Source organism: Phyllobates terribilis, unplaced genomic scaffold, assembly GCF_046119375.1.
Source record: "Phyllobates terribilis strain yellow unplaced genomic scaffold, ASM4611937v1 Scaffold_4__5_contigs__length_816908805, whole genome shotgun sequence".
NCBI classification, from domain to species: Eukaryota; Metazoa; Chordata; class Amphibia; order Anura; family Dendrobatidae; genus Phyllobates; species Phyllobates terribilis.
The window spans coordinates 672,764,467-672,782,062 of record NW_027362764.1 but is presented as its reverse complement, the minus strand read 5'-3'; positions in this window follow the sequence as shown (position 1 = coordinate 672,782,062).

Here is a 17,596-nt window from a genome sequence, read left to right as displayed (position 1 = left end):
CAGAGGCTTGTGCTCTATGGTGATGACGTCAGGCAGGCTCCACCAATCAGGGGCTGAGGACCTCTGAGGAAGTGGTCATCTATTGGCTGCAAAAGAGAACAACACAGAAGCACGTGCTGCTCAGGACGCGGAGCCGCCGCCGTGCCTGGGCTATATCTGCGCGGTGGTCACAGAGAGCATCGGGGAAAGGGGCGGGAACCGGGAGCTGCACGAGTCCCGGGGCGGAGCACAAGGAATGGGACTGTTGTGTTGTTTTATTTTCCCATAGACAACCAGTTTCGGTGTCTGGGGCCCACAGGAGGAATTGATCCTCGGGGCCCACCCTACAGCACTATGCAAATACCTGATTGCTGATATCCCCCTTATAGTGGAGCGTCTGCTGTAAATCACAGCTCCTGCACATCTACTGTGACCAGACCACATATTACCACCACATAGTGACTGAATAATACTACATACAAGGAAGAAATACCACCACACCGTGACCAGACCAGTTATTAACAGCATATAGCATCCAAATAATTCCCCATAATTGCTCTGCCCCACCCTCTCCATCATTGTCATATCTCCCTCCTCCATCACCATTGCCATATCTTCCCCCACCTGCTCCTTCAACATTGCCATATCTCCTCCCACCTTCTCCAGCACCATTGGCATATCTCCCCCCACCTTCTCCAGCACCATTGGCATATCTCCCCCCACCTTCTCCAGCACCATTGGCATATCTCCCCCCACCTTCTCCAGCACCATTGGCATATCTCCCCCCACCTTCTCCAGCACCATTGGCATATCTCCCCCCACCTCCTCCAGCACCATTGGCATATCTCCCCCCACCTTCTCCAGCACCATTGGCATATCTCCCCCCACCTCCTCCAGCACCATTGGCATATCTCCCCCCACCTTCTCCAGCACCATTGCCATATCTCCCCCCACCTTCTCCAGCACCATTGGCATATCTCCCCCCACCTTCTCCAGCACCATTGGCATATCTCCCCCCACCTCCTCCAGCACCATTGGCATATCTCCCCCCACCTTCTCCAGCACCATTGGCATATCTCCCCCCACCTCCTCCAGCACCATTGGCATATCTCCCCCCACCTCCTCCAGCACCATTGGCATATCTCCCCCCACCTTCTCCAGCACCATTGGCATATCTCCCCCCACCTTCTCCAGCACCATTGGCATATCTCCCCCCACCTTCTCCAGCACCATTGGCATATCTCCCCCCACCTCCTCCAGCACCATTGGCATATCTCCCCCCACCTTCTCCAGCACCATTGGCATATCTCCCCCCACCTCCTCCAGCACCATTGACATATCACCCCCCCACCTCCTCCAGCACCATTGCCATATCTCCGCCCACCTTCTCCAGAACCATTGCTATATCTCCCCCCACCTCCTCCAGCACCATTGGTATCCCTGTTCTCCCCACCTGCTCCAGCACCATCGCTCTAGCTAAAAAAAAAAACAACACTTACCCTGTCTGCTCATTCCCCCGCAGCATCGTCCTCTGCTTCCTGCCCAACAACCAATTAAGGAGGGCACCATCTGGTGATTGGGATCTAGCTGCTGCACGCAAAAAAGTGGCATTGAATAACAGGCAGAGAAAGAACGTGCATCTAAGCAGTGATCACCAAAATAATAAATGAAGAAAAAAATGTATATATATAGTAATGAGTACCCTGGGTATGAAGTACATCAATTAATTTTATTTAAATATCATCAGACACAAATAAAGGACATACCAACAAGTTTAAAACACCATTAAAAAAGTGGAATAAACCACTATATGAGGAGCCAGCTACTCAGAAAACCTTCCCATGATATTGTAGAATAGAATGCAAATAATGCACGTAATCAAGTCGAACCGCACAGGCTGTATAGAATATCTGTAGTGATCAATATTGCACAAGCCCTATATTGCACACACCCAAAACAAGAAGATTGTATATTGCACACTATGTTTGCATGATCAAAGTAAGCAATAATTTTCAATCAATTGATAAATGCCTATTCCCCATATGCCCGGGTGCCAGGCCTATGGTGTATTGCACACTCAGTTAGAGTAATCAGGGTGTAGACAATGATTTTTCAATAAACTAATAATATACCAAAAATGAATATCTGCAAAAAATTAGTTAGTCACCATGACTATAAAGGCAGGAAAAGCAGCTCCCCGCACATATGGCAATCTAGACCCGCAACATGACCCTAAATATACTTAATTCAAAACAGCATGTGCTCTGGAAGGTGAAGCTAGGACCTCAGTGCCCAACGCGTGTCGCCACGCAAGGTGGCTTCATCAGGGGCATGTATGATCCCATACCATGTGTCGATATATAAAGCCTAAGTAATCAGTAATTTTCCCAAGAAACAGCTGTATCCCAGGAGACGCCGGACATCGCGGAGCGGAAGTGTGTGTGTCTGAACCGGAAGTGCTCACACCGGAGTAAACATATCAAGTGCAGCCAGTATAGTATGCGTCCTGAGTTGCTAGGGAGACCCACGCCCACAGACCATCCAGTCATTGGCGCATGCGCAGCTTCATGAGGAGCATCCACAATATTGGCCACAGAGAAGATGCTGGCCCAATCAGATGGGAGGTTCAAAAATAAGAACTCTCCACCTAGACCCAATAAGGTGAGCATGGGTACAGTAATAAAGTCCCAGCTCAGTCAGAGCTAGGCTATGTCATGACAATAGCAGCATATCAAAGATAAGACACATAGGAGTGTGTACAGTAGTCAAACCCCTATGTGTCCTCTGGAAGATAGACATTTTGACTTATAAAGAAAAAGTTATTGAATTAGATCAGGGTCACTCAAGGTCCAATCCTGTCCAGTTAGTATTGATCATTCTGTTGCTAGATAGAGAGAGAGGAAAGTACACGTCACTTTTTGCTAAGATTTGTAAATGACCCCCCATTAAAAGAATGAGATTTCACAATAAACGCAAAACCACCACCGGAGCACTTATGGCACTATCCAACCGCACAATAATGCAACTCAATTCATATCATACATGGGCGTCGTTATATGTATTAATTCTTCCTTTAATGCACTCCTTATAAAGTGGGACGACAGATCCCCAAATTTTCTCACAGAAGTGGGCTTTAACGGGTGGATATTTTCTATTACCCAGCAAGGTCATCAATGACTACTGTATGTGCATCCAATACAATATAACCGTTATTGACCACCACAGATAAAGAATGGAAGAAGCCTAGTAGCCGACAAGAGGAGCAAGTAATAAACAAATAAATAATGTACATAAATAACCAATATACATAAATGACCCAACTGTCCTCTTGGGTGCATGGTAACTGCGCCCACATGGTAGGTTCCATCAAGTTACGGTGCCACGGGAGCCACAAGTAAATCATATGAGTCCTATCCGTCCCTCCAGTGTGGAGGAATTCCAGGAACAATCTAAGGACCTCTCACGACGCTTTCTAAAGAGAGGTTACCCACGACGAGTCATCTCGAGCGCATTCCAGGATGCAAGAGGTAGGAACCATAATGACTTACTGCAGACACAAGGGGCAAGACCGGTCAGACCTCTGAGCCTAATTACCACCTTTAATAATCAGTGGTCCGACATTCGTAATGTGCTCACAAAGAATTGGGGAATTCTTCTGAGTGAGCCAAAACTGATTACACACATCTCAACGACTCCTAGTTTGATAGCCCGCAGAGCAAGGAATTTAAAAGATAAACTGTGTCAGAGCCACTATACGCGACCCTCTACCAGATTGGACAGAGGGGGCAGAATCGTTGGTACTTATCCTTGTGGGGGATGTAACATCTGCCAATACACAGTTGCACAAGATGGTATAACACTTTCCATCTTTCCCTATCAGATCAGATCAAAGACCTACTTCAACTGTCGATCACGAAACCTGGTATACGCCTTGATTTGTGGCTGCCCAAAGATATATGTCGGACAGACATCGTAAGAACTCAGGAAGAGAATCCAACAACATATCTCCAACATCTCCACGGCCAGGAGGGACCGTGACAAGGATAAAACAATAACGTCTGTGGCGACACATTTCTTGGATGTCCATAATGGTCGACCATCTGGACTCCAGGTACTGGGTTTGGAGCAGATAAAAACTAATATTAGGGGAGGTGACTGCACTAATGCCCTTTTGAGGTGTGAATCCAAATGGATCTTTGATCTACAGAGCCTGATGCCTGGAGGTTTAAATGGGGAACTTCTATTCACAGGCTTCTATAAACAGTTGTGAGTTTGCCCTGTCTCTACTCTCACCCCCTGTGTTCTCTTACCCTTTCTCTCACAGGACGTTTGTTGTAAGAAACATGCATCAGTTCTATTGTATCTGAAATCTGGCTCTATTCACGATACTTTCCCCTTGAAGCCGACTGAAGATGGTCCAAGCATCTTGGATCCCCTGAAGACATCTTCGATATACGTCTATTGGTCCTCTTGATGGTGGAAGGGACGATACTCACTGCTCGAGGGACCTATAACTTCCTTGGGACCATTGAGAGAGTGGGAAGGAGGGGGTGTGAGGAGGAATCGGGGAACCAAACTCCACAACCTTTATCTCTCTCTTTACCATTCATCCATCTTCAATATCGGACTGTGGATTGGAATTCTGATTCGGCCGGCATAACTGGTATGTCTGGGCCCTTGTTGTTCCCGCGGCCTCAGAAGAACTGGAGGGACGGATAGGACTCATATGATTTACTTGTGGCTCCCGTGGCACCGTAACTTGATGGAACCTACCATGTGGGCGCAGTTACCATGCACCCAAGAGGACAGTTGGGTCATTTATGTATATTGGTTATTTATGTACATTATTTATTTGTTTATTACTTGCTCCTCTTGTCGGCTACTAGGCTTCTTCCATTCTTTATCTGTGGTGGTCAATAACGGTTATATTGTATTGGATGCACATACAGTAGTCATTGATGACCTTGCTGGGTAATAGAAAATATCCACCCGTTAAAGCCCACTTCTGTGAGAAAATTTGGGGATCTGTCGTCCCACTTTATAAGGAGTGCATTAAAGGAAGAATTAATACATATAACGACGCCCATGTATGATATGAATTGAGTTGCATTATTGTGCGGTTGGATAGTGCCATAAGTGCTCCGGTGGTGGTTTTGCGTTTATTGTGAAATCTCATTCTTTTAATGGGGGGTCATTTACAAATCTTAGCAAAAAGTGACGTGTACTTTCCTCTCTCTCTATCTAGCAACAGAATGATCAATACTAACTGGACAGGATTGGACCTTGAGTGACCCTGATCTAATTCAATAACTTTTTCTTTATAAGTCAAAATGTCTATCTTCCAGAGGACACATAGGGGTTTGACTACTGTACACACTCCTATGTGTCTTATCTTTGATATGCTGCTATTGTCATGACATAGCCTAGCTCTGACTGAGCTGGGACTTTATTACTGTACCCATGCTCACCTTATTGGGTCTAGGTGGAGAGTTCTTATTTTTGAACCTCCCATCTGATTGGGCCAGCATCTTCTCTGTGGCCAATATTGTGGATGCTCCTCATGAAGCTGCGCATGCGCCAATGTACGGGGACTGGATGGTCTGTGGGCGTGGGTCTCCCTAGCAACTCAGGACGCATACTATACTGGCTGCACTTGATATGTTTACTCCGGTGTGAGCACTTCCGGTTCAGACACACACACTTCCGCTCCGCGATGTCCGGGGCTCCGGCGTCTCCTGGGATACAGCTGTTTCTTGGGAAAATTACTGATTACTTAGGCTTTATATATCGACACATGGTATGGGATCATACATGCCCCTGATGAAGCCACCTTGCGTGGCGACACGCGTTGGGCACTGAGGTCCTAGCTTCACCTTCCAGAGCACATGCTGTTTTGAATTAAGTATATTTAGGGTCATGTTGCGGGTCTAGATTGCCATATGTGCGGGGAGCTGCTTTTCCTGCCTTTATAGTCATGGTGACTAACTAATTTTTTGCAGATATTCATTTTTGGTATATTATTAGTTTATTGAAAAATCATTGTCTACACCCTGATTACTCTAACTGAGTGTGCAATACACCATAGGCCTGGCACCCGGGCATATGGGGAATAGGCATTTATCAATTGATTGAAAATTATTGCTTACTTTGATCATGCAAACATAGTGTGCAATATACAATCTTCTTGTTTTGGGTGTGTGCAATATAGGGCTTGTGCAATATTGACCACTACAGATATTCTATACAGCCTGTGCGGTTCGACTTGATTATGTGCATTCAGCATTCTATTCTACAATATCATGGGAAGGTTTTCTGAGTAGCTGGCTCCTCATATAGTGGTTTATTCCACTTTTGTAATGGTGTTTTAAACTTGTTGGTATGTCCTTTATTTGTGTCTGATGATATTTAAATAAAATTAATTGATGTACTTTATACCCAGGGTACTCATTACTATATATATAATTTTTTTTTCTTCATTTATTATTTTGGTGATCACTGCTTAGATGCACGTTCTTTCTCTGCCTGTTATTTAATAACTCTGCTTCCTGCCCGACATGTTTCTCCCTGACAGAGGCCCGCTCTGCATGATTACGTCATCAAGCAGCACGAGCCTGTGTCACGGAGGAAGGACAGATCCCTTCTCTCCTCTGCCATTTTCTCCTGTCAGCAGCGGAGCACATGAGAGGGCAATCTGGCCATGGCCCCCTGAGCCTGGGGGCCCAAGAAGCAGGCCAGATTGCCCTCATCATGCGCACAGCAAGGGCCCCCCTCCACCATGGGCCCCCGTGCAGGCTCACCGGCGGCCATGTTAACCAGCAGGCCCCCGTGCGTCCTGATCGGGGACCCGCTGAGGACCCGGGCCCACCGGAGAATTCTTCGGTGTCCCGTTGCCCCAGTACGACCCTGGACATAAACGTACGAGGCCGGTTTTATGCCGGAAGGGCTATAGTTTTCAGTGACGCCATTTGTTTTACCATGTGATGTGCTGGAAAAAGGAAAAAATGCCAATGAAAAAAAAAATGTGAAAAAAAACTGCATTTCCAACTTAGTTTTTGTTTTCACCGCGCCACTGAAGATGCTGGAGTCGGTTTCTTATTCGTCTGTTTTTTTTCTTCAGTATTTTACAGCTTTAACAGCAAAATTATAAAATCACAATAATAACATACAATGCAGCGAGGGGCCTTGATGAGAATACGATTGAAATTAGCCGCAAAAGTTATAAAACGGCCACAGAAGTGGGCATTATTGAAAGGGTTAAATTACTTTAGGCCACTGAAATCACACCAGCATTACACAGATAGCGATGCTCCACATCACATTCAGGTCACTCCAGCCTGGCCCAAATGGGATCTGGGCATCAGAACTGGCATCAAAGTTGGCAGACAGTCGATTTTAATAATTTGAATAACTGGTGGTTTTCAGGGGTTAAATGACTTTGGGCCACTGATCTCACACTGCAGACACATAGATCAGGGTGCCGCACATCAATTTCAGATCACTCCAGCCTGGCCCAAATGGGTTTTGGGCATCAGAAGTGGCATCAAAGCGGGCAAATAGCCAACTTTCACAGATTTAAATAAGTACCTGGTGTTTTTCAGGGGTTAAATGGCTTTGGGCCACTGATCTCAATACGCAGATAGTGATGGCCCACATCGAATTCAGGTAACTCCAGTCTGGCCCAAATCGGTTCTGGGCAGCAGAGTTGGCCTTTAGCATGGGCTGTTAGCTAATTTTCACAGATTTAAATAAGTAATTGATGTTTTTAAAAGTGTTAAATGACCTTGGGCCACTCGTCTTATAACACCAGCACAAAACAGGAAGATCCTCATCAAAATCAGTTTTCTTCGGGATGGCCGGAGTGGTTACTGATCAAAATAGCTGCCATTAAACTTGGCAAATTGCAACTTTCTATTGATTTAAATAAGTTTCTTATTTGTTTTAAGGGTTAAAGGGGTTGTCCCATCTTAAGCTAAAAGTCCGCAGTCTGACTATGTGACTGCAGACTCGTGAATCCTTACATCGCACACACTTCTCACTGTGACGATTCTCCTGTGACGGCGCCATGAGAGAGGGCGCGTGACTGCAAGAATGTGATTTGCACACATGCTGTCATGTGCCGACTAAATGGTGCAGCTTTGCCCAACGCAAGTGAATTTAGCGAGGCCAGACACATCTAGTCAGAATGTGGCCGAAAGTATGCAAATCACATTATTACGGTCACACGCAGGGGTGGATTAAAAGTAGCCAGGGTCCCAGGCAGTTTAGAAGGCGTCGCCCCCCCCCCCCCGGCCAGGTACCCAATATATCATGTGACATCACATGATCCCCTGTGATAGATCATGTGAATAACACACAGGTGCTCTGGGGCACATCTGCACATGGAAAATGACAGCGGTGCGTTACCGCTCTGCAAAAATTTTCCCTTTCTGTACGGCACTATATATAACATAGCGCTAAACAAAATAGAGCTGGGGTGGGAGATTAATTTTCCCAAGGGGCCACATGAGAGATCATGACTGTTGTGGAGGCAAAACTAATAGGCTGAAATAAATTTTGCTCAATATTAATATCATATAAAAAAATCTTATTAATAATTGACTTAATAATGAGCAGAATTAAGTATGCTGACATACCCCTATATACAGTATGACCCACCACATAGTCCGCTACATACATTATGAGCCCCCACAATCAACAGCCAAAGTGATCAACCTATGGGGCCCCTATACATGTAAACCATAACAAAAAATACCCTTAGAAAATTCTCTCTTTTTTTATTATTATTATTAATTTATATAGCGCCATTGATTCCATGGAGCTGTACATAAGGGGTTACATACCAAATACAAATATCACTTACAGTAAACAAACTAACAATGATAGAACTAACATTCTACAGGAATGGGGCGGGGACAGTAGGTTGAGGGGTTGCAGTAGCTCCGGTGTTGTTGAGGAGGCAGTGGGGTCATGGCAGGCTGTAAGCTTGTTTGAAGAGATGGGTTTTCAGATTCCGTCTGAAAGATCCAAGTGTGGTGGATAATCGGACGTGTGGAGGCGGAGAATTCCATAGGACGGGGGATATTCGGGAGAAATCTTGGAGGCGATTGCGTGAGGAACGGATAAGTGTGGAGGAGAGAAGGAGGTCTTGGGAGGACCGGAGGTTACGTGAGGGAATATATCGGGAGATTAGTTCAGAGATGTACGGAGGAGAGAGGTAAGTCATTGGTGATTTTGGTAAGGGCAGTTTCGGTGGAATGGTGGGGACGGAAGCCGGATTGTCGGTTGTCGAAGAGAGAGTCAGATGAAAAGTGGGAGGAAAGTTCAGCGTGAACGTGTTGCTCAAGGAGTTTGGAGGCAAATGGGAGCAGCGATATGGGGCGATAGCTGGACAAGGCGGTTGGGTCGAGGGATGGTTTTTTGAGGATGGGCGTGATTGTGGCATGTTTGAAGGCAGCGGGGAAAGTACCAGAAGATAGTGATAGGTTGAAGAGATGGGTTAGGGATGGGACGAGTGTGGGGTTGAGGTTGGGGAGGAGGTGGGATGGGATGGGGTCGAGTGCACATGTGGTGAGGTGTGATTTGGAGAGGAGACGAGTAAGGTCTCTTTCCGTGATGTTGGGAAGGGAGGTTATAGGGATAGGGAAATGGTGTGGAAAACAAAGGGGTTGTGGTGGTCGGACAGTAAAGACTTGCCGTGTTTGGTCAATCTTGTTTTTGAAGTGTGTGGCAAACTCCTCAGCAGAGATGACGGAGGTCGGAGGGGGCAGTGGAGGGCGGAGGAGAGAGTTAAAAGTGTTGAATAGCTGTTTGGGGTTGTAGGATACGGAGGATATGAGGGTTCTGAAGTAGGCCTGTTTAGCAGAGGTGAGTGCTGATTTGAATGCGAGCGTTGCTTGTTTGAATGCAGTGAAGTCATTTTGAGTATGTGTTTTCTTCCAACGCCGCTCCGCAACCCTGGACGCTTGTCGAAGCTGTTTAGTGAGGTTGTTGTACCAGGGTTGCCTGTTGACTCGTCGCGACTTGCCATGCACAAGAGGGGCGACCGAGTCAATAGCTGATGCTTGAGTGGCATTGTAGAAAGCGGTGGCGGTGTCTGTGTCATGGAGTGAGGATATGGATGTGAGTGGTAGAACAGAGTCAGAGAGTGTGAGTGTCTAGATGTGCAAGGTTTCTGCGGGGGTGTGCTAGTTGCCGGACATGGGTGACAGGTGAGGAGGACAGGGATGAGAATGTGAGTAGATAGTGGTCAGATAGTGGTAGGGGGGAGGTTGTGAGGTTAGATAGGGAGCAGAGTCGGGTGAAGATGAGGTCTAGTGTGTGTCCGTCTGTGTGGGTGGCTGAGGAAGACCACTGAGTAAGTCCAAAGGATGAAGTAAGCGACAAGAGTTTGGATGCTGCTGACTGGTGAGTGTCAGTGGGGATGTTGAAATTGCCCATGATGATTGTGGGAATTTCAGCCGAGAGAAAGTAAAGAAGCCAGGTGGAGAATTGGTCAATAAAGGCTGTGATTGGGCCCCGGGGTCGGTATATGACAGCCACTTGGGAGGTTGGAGGCAGAGTAAATGCGGACAGAGTGGACTTCAAAAGATTTGAGAATAAGGGAGGGAAGAGGAGGAGTAGGGCTAAAGATGCAGTTGCTAGAGAGGAGAAAACCCACTCCTCCACCATGTCTGTTTCCAGGGCGAGGAGTGTGGGTGAAGTGGAGGCCGCCGTACCACAGCGCGGCAGGGGAGGCAGTGTCAGAGGGTGTCAGCCATGTCTCTGTGATGCCCAGGAAGGAGAGATGACGAGAGGTAAAGAGGTCGTGGACAAAATGGAGCTTGTTGCAGACAGAGCGTGCATTCCAGAGTGCTCCAGAGAGAGGGAGCAGCGGGGTAGGCGTCAGGAGGACCGGTTTTGCATAAGAAAGGTTGTGGTAGTTTGCAGTTGGTTTGATGCGATAGGTGGGGGAATTGGTGGAAGGTGCAAGCTGTGGGGGTCCAGGATTGGGAGATATGTCGCCAGTGACTCGCCCAGGGGGATATGGGGGACTCAGTACCCGGGCCTTTACCTTCTTGGGATGTCACGGCAGTCGGCTCCCGGGCCCGTACCCTGGGGTCACTCTTAAAAGGGGGTTGTTGCTTGAAGGGGATGATTATTAGTTTTGTCTCGTGACGCCACCTGTGGTTTCTGGTAATGATTACCAGCGCTGCTGCAGACCACTGGAGCAGGTGTTAGGGCAGCTGGGTTGGTGCGGCTCCCCACAGGCAGAGCTCAGCTCCAGGGCAGTGTAGGTGCAGATGGTGATGCTGGGCGTTGTAGTGCAAGATTGATAGCGTGGTAGAAATAACTGACAGAAACAGTGGAGTGCAGTTATCCGAGTTTACTCACAGTTATTCAGGTTCCTCAGGTAGCACTAGATAGCTGACAGTCTTCCACGTCGCGCTGCGTTCACCAGGCAGGGGTTCAATACTCCCTCAAGTTTCTCAAGAGCACTTAATGGGACCCCTCTCTGTATGTTCCTTTCTTAGCCGACTTCCCGCGCTGGGTCTCTCCCTCCTGCCCTGCGCCCCGCCAAACAAAGTCCCGATCAGGTACCTTGAGATCCCTCTGGGCAACTTGAAGTTCCCGGACCTGGCTTGGTGCCCTTTTCAGCGGCTTAGGTGCGGATGTGGCAACTGCACCTTGAAAGTGCAGAAGCCTCCGGTTTTCCAGCTGAGACGTAAAGTAACTTGGCTAGTCCAGGGACTATTTCCCTTTTGCGGCCTGATCCCTCTGAAACCTGGCAGATTCGGGCGTACGGGTGCTGTCCTGCACTCACCGTACCCCCTGGGATCCCTTCTGTTACTGGAGCCTTCCTCCCTTGCTCCCACTCCTCTTCTCTCCCTTGGGCATGACAGGTCGAGCCTGCCTCCCGAGCAGAGCTCCTGAAGAGCCCCTGCTCCTTCCACTTCTCCTCCTTTGACTGAACTCCACTCTCTAAGATAGCTTCCCTTTTTAGATATATTCTTTAAGTGTTCCCCTGTTTTGCGTCCCCCACCCACACCCACTACTTGGTTCCCCCTCACTTTTGGTTCCCCCCACTCCAGCCAGGGACTTGGCAGCAAAAGAAGTGCATAATGCCCTTCCAGCTGGCCTGGAATAGTGTAGTGTTGAGTGCTGGTGTTGGGGTCCTGGGCAGTACTCCATCCTTACCTGAGAGAAGGAGATGCCACACCTCTGGGTGAGGTGCAGTACCTCTGTGGCGACTGAACCCTCAGGGGCGCCACATTCCCCCCCGGTAAGGCACAGCACGTCCGCGGGCTGGAACAGAGTAAAACACGGTATATTACAGACACGCAGTTTTTAGATGCATCACATATAAGATTATAAACAAACGCTTTCTTCCCTTTATGGGAGGCTCTTTTTCTTAAACGTTACTGGTTACTTTTATCAAAACATTATAAAACTTTCTTCAAGTATATAAAACATTTTTCATATAAGACATTCTCCTTAAAGTTACAGTGAGTCCCATAACCAGGTGTCCATCTCACCGGTGAAGGTGCAACATGAGTAGCATGAGGGACCTGTCTGAAAACCCTCAACGTAGGCCCTGGGCGTGGCTACAGGGCATAAGTGATCCAGGTGTTGGACCATGTCATCGGCCACGCCAAACGGGTTTTTGTTCAGTGGTCTTCTTAATATAAAACCAATAGGGAGCACTTTAATAAGTGCAACTATTTACAACGGACAGTTTTTGGCTGCTCAAAGTCCTCAGCCTACAAGTCTTTATACCCTTACGGGTAACTGGGCAACACACACATATATTTCCAGTTCACACACATATAACTGTTTGTACCCTTACGGGTAACTTATTCACACAGTTCAATCCCACTTACTGCTTAGTAGTGGTGTCCCCGCCTGGGGGTGTACTTCTGATTTTTGCAGGCTGACCCAGCCGGGTCAGCCACCTCTGGCTGCAGGGGCATGTCCTCTTCCTCCTCGACCACGCGATGCACTTGGAGGGCATACCACCCGCGTTCTCCGTGGTGCCTGGTATAAGTGACACGGTCACCGGGGTAAAGGTTTCGGTCGGGATGGCCCTGCTCCAGGTGGGGCTCGACATCCCGCCGATTAACAAAAATGTCTCGATCAAATTGCGGATCCCGGATAAAGCCCCATCCGGCCTCCAGATCAAATTTCACTATTAGTCCCTCCGCACAGGGACTAGGCCGGGCGGATTCCGACTGGCGGACTTGAGCTTTGGCGGCCTTGTTCCGGGCCCCCATTTGCTCCCAGCGCACCCACCAGGTGCGCTGTTCCTTCGCCAGCTGCTGGAGTTCCTGTCTGCAGAATTCCTCCTTCGGGAGAGCTTGGGCCTGGGTCTCCTGCGGGAACCCCACGAGGTCCCCCCCCCAGTTTTCCCACCTAAATTCTTCTCCTTCTTGGCGGGAAGCCGGGGGCGCTGGTGCAGGGATTAGAGGGGGTTATTGCTGATCCTTGTATTTGGCGGACCAGTCAAATGAGGGGGCTCCGTACACCCACTCGGGTGCCGGGGCTGGCGGTTCTGGGAGGGAGCCGAGCAGCAGGTCCGCGGAATCGGCGCCCAGTGTTGGAGGTTCCGGGCTCAGCAGCTGCTCTAGGGCGTACACGCCCGGGGACAGAGGGTTCTGCAGGAGGCCCAGGAGTAGGTCGGCGCTTTCAGCTCCCGGGACAGGGGAACTTCTCCTACCTGCTCCTGTGCTGCACGCGGCCTCCTGGCGCTCGTCAGGCTCCGCCGGGGCTGGGGTTCTACTGGTGACACGCAGCGCTGGCTGCCGCCGGGCTGCGATCTTCGCCAGCAGTTCCTCTTTCCACCTGGCAACTGCTGCTTGCTGGGCCTTCTCCACTTGCTTGCTCAGCTCCTGCACTTCGGCCTGGAGGAACTCGGCATCCTCCGGGGACAGCTTGGTTATCGCTCCCTCCAGGGTGAGGGGGGTCACTTGTTGCTGCAGGTCAGAGGTGGAGGCGCGGTCCTGGCTTCTGTCCATGCTGGCTGCCGGGTGCGGTCTGTCTAGACTGGTTAAGACCACACCCTGTCTCCACTGCTTTTCTCCTCCTCCTTTCCCCTTTCGGGGGCGGTTCCATGGCAGCCTTTTGTCGGTCACTCCTAAGGGTGGCCCCCCCACTTTGATAGACACATCTACATACATGGTCACTGTTGCTTGGGGTGGGCCACGCTTTTGGCGCCATTCTGGGACTCGGCCCACGATGGGAGGTGATTCCTTCTTGTCTTTGAGTACGCACATAATGGCGCCCGTTCTTCTGGGGCGAGCGCCACATTCAGTAAAGAAAAACAGTCTCTAGGCGCACAATACCCAGTGATAACGGGTTTGTTTGAATCCTGTTCGTGATGCCAGGAAGAGATGACTCGCCCAGGGGGATATGGGGGACTCGGTACCCGGGCCTTTACCTTCTTGGGATATCACGGCGGCCGGCTCCCGGGCCCGTACCCTGGGGTCACTCTTAAAAGGGGGTTGTTGCATGAAGGGGATGAATATTAGTTTTGTCTTGTGACGCCACCTGTGGTTTCTGGTAATGAGTACCAGCGCTGCTGCAGACCTCTGGAGCAGGTGTTAGGGCAGCTGGGTTGGTGCGGCTCCCCACAGGCAGAGCTCAGCTCCAGGGCAGTGTAGGTGCAGATGGTGCAGATGGTGATGCTGGGCGTTGTAGTGCAGGAGCGATAGCGTGGTAGAAATAACTGACAGAAACAGTGGGGTGCAGTCATCCGAGTTTACTCACAGTTATTCAGGTTCCTCAGGTAGGACTAGATAGCTGACAGTCTCCCACGTCGCGCTGCATTCACCAGGCAGGGGTTCAGTACTCCCTCAAGTTTCTCAAGAGCACTTAACGGGACCCCTCTCTGTATGTTACTTTCTTAGCCAAATTCCCGCGCTGGGTCTCTCCCTCCTGCCCTGTGCCCCGCCACACAAAGTCCAGATCAGGTACCTTGAGATCCCTCTGGGCAACTTGAAGTTCCCGGACCTGGCTTGGTGCCCTTTTCGGCGGCGTAGGTGCGGATGTGGCAACTGCACCTTGAAAGTGCAGAAGCCTCCGGTTTTCCAGCTGAGAAGTAAAGTAACTCGGCTAGTCCAATGACCGGTTCCCTTCTTGCGGGCCTGATCCCTCTGACACCTGGCAGATTCGGGCATACGGGTGCCGTCCTGCACTCACCGTACCCCCTGGGATCCCTTCTGTTACTGGAGCCTTCCTCCCTTGCTCCCACTCCTCTTCTCTCCCTTGGGCATGACAGGCCAAGCCTGCCTCCCGAGCAGAGCTCCTGAAGAGCCCCTGCTCCTTCCACTTCTCCTCCTTTGACTGAACTCCACTCTCTAAGATAGCTTCCCTTTTTAGATATATTCTTTAAGTGCTCCCCTGTTTTGCGTCCTCCACCAACACCCACTACTTGGTTCCCCCTCACTTTTGGTTCCCCCCACTCCAGCCAGGGACGGGGCAGCAAAAAAAGTGCATAATGCCCTTCCAGCCGGCCCGGAGTAGTGTAGTGTTGAGTGCAGGTGTTGGGGTCCCGGGCAGTACTCCATCCTTACCTGAGAGAAGGAGATGCCACACCTCTGGGTGAGGTGCAGTACCTCTGTGGCGACTGAACCCTCAGGGGCGCAACACCAGCACTGAGGAGAAGCAGAGAGAGGGAGAGCAGGTGGGAGAAGGAGAGTGTCCGGCTTGTGATATGTTTTGGTAGGATCGATCCGAGGTTGAGGAGCAGGTCTGTAGATGAGGTTCGGTGGGGAAGGAGAGATGATGCTTTGGTTAGAGGGTGCTGGGGTTTGGGGATAGCGAAGGAGAGTGAGCATTAGGGGGGCAAAAACAGTAAGGGAATGTGTAAGAATGATGAAAGTGTAAGGGAGAATGAGAAAGAGAATCTAAGTACAAATAGTAGATAGTTATCCTTACCTTCTGGTCACTTCTGGCATATTTCATTTTTAGCCCCTTAAAAAGCAACCCTTTAAAAGCCAGACCCGTCTGTGTCAGACCTGGCTCCCTTGATTTATGGAGCTCTGGCCAGCACATTAGGTGGGTCAGGTGTGCAGGAGGGGAGGAGTCGCAGGGACACTGCTGACAAAAGCATGGGTGAAGGTGGGGAGGAGTAATTAGGACACAGAGGCTAAATTAAATCAGAAAACAGACAGATAGGGACCAGTGTGTATTGGGATCAAAGGATTGAGGTGATGAACATGTAGATTGGACCGAACATACCAAGGACAGATAGAATGAAATTAGCAGGGATCAGTGGATACACAGCAGATAATGGATACAGGGAACGTACCGGGAGACAGATAGAAACAGTTTTTAAAGACAGTCAGATATGCAGTCAGATATCTTTATTTAGTTAGTTTTAAAACCCAATACATAAAGACATAAATGCACACACATTGCACAGAAAAAGAGTGATATAAAAAAGAGCAGAAATGAGAGGAGACAGGGACTAGTTTCACCCTTCACAATGCCCTTCCTGACAGCAGTGGTTGGCACCCTAAGTTGAAACGGTATAGCGCCCCAGCTCCTCGTCGACTGCCCCTGTGTAGCCCTTAAACTACTCTAACTAACCATGTTGAAAAGACTTGCCACTCGTGGTGAATCAAAGAATATTTTGAATATACACTGCTCAAAAAAATAAAGGGAACACTCAAATAACACATCCTAGATCTGAATGAATGAAATATTCTCATTGAATACTTTGTTCTGTACAAAGTTGAATGTGCTGACAACAAAATCACACAAAAATCATCAATGGAAATCAAATTTATTAACCAATGGAGGCCTGGATTTGGAGTCACCCCCAAAATTAAAGTGGAAAAACACAATACAGGCTGATCCAACTTTCATGTAATGCCCTTAAAACAAGTCAAAATGAGGCTCAATATTGTGTGTGGCCTCCACGTGCCTCTATGACCTTCCTACAATGCCTGGGCATGCTCCTGATGAGGTTGCGGATGGTCTCCTGTGGGATCTCCTCCCAGACCTGGACTAAAGCATCTGCCAACTCCTGGACAGTCTGTGGTGGATGGAGCGAGACATGATGTCCCAGATGTGCTCAATCAGAATCAGGTCTGGGGGACGGGCGGGCCAGTCCATAGCTTTAATGCCTTCATCTTGCAGGAACTGCTGACACACTCCAGCCACATGAGGTCTGGCATTGTCCTGCATTAGGAGGAACCCAGGGCCAACTGCACCAGCATATGGTCTCACAAGGGGTCTGAGGATCTCATCTCGGTACCTAATGGCAGTCAGGCTACCTCGGGCAAGCACATGGAGGGCTGTACGGCCCTCCAAAGAAATGCCACCCTACACCATTACTGACCCACTGCCAAACCAGTCAGGCTGAAGGATGTTGCTGGCAGCAGATCGCTCTCCACGGCTTCTCCAGATTCTGTCACGTCTGTCACATGTGCTCAGTGTGAACCTGCTTTCATCTGTGAAGAGCACAGGGCGCCAGTGGCGACTTTGCCAATCCTTGTGTTCTGTGGCAAATGCCAAGCTTCCTGCACAGTGTTGGGCTGTGAGCACAACCCCCATCTGTGGACTTCGAGCCCTCATACCACCCTCATGGAGTCGGTTTCTAACCGTTTTTGCAGACACATGCAGATTTGTGGCCTGCTGG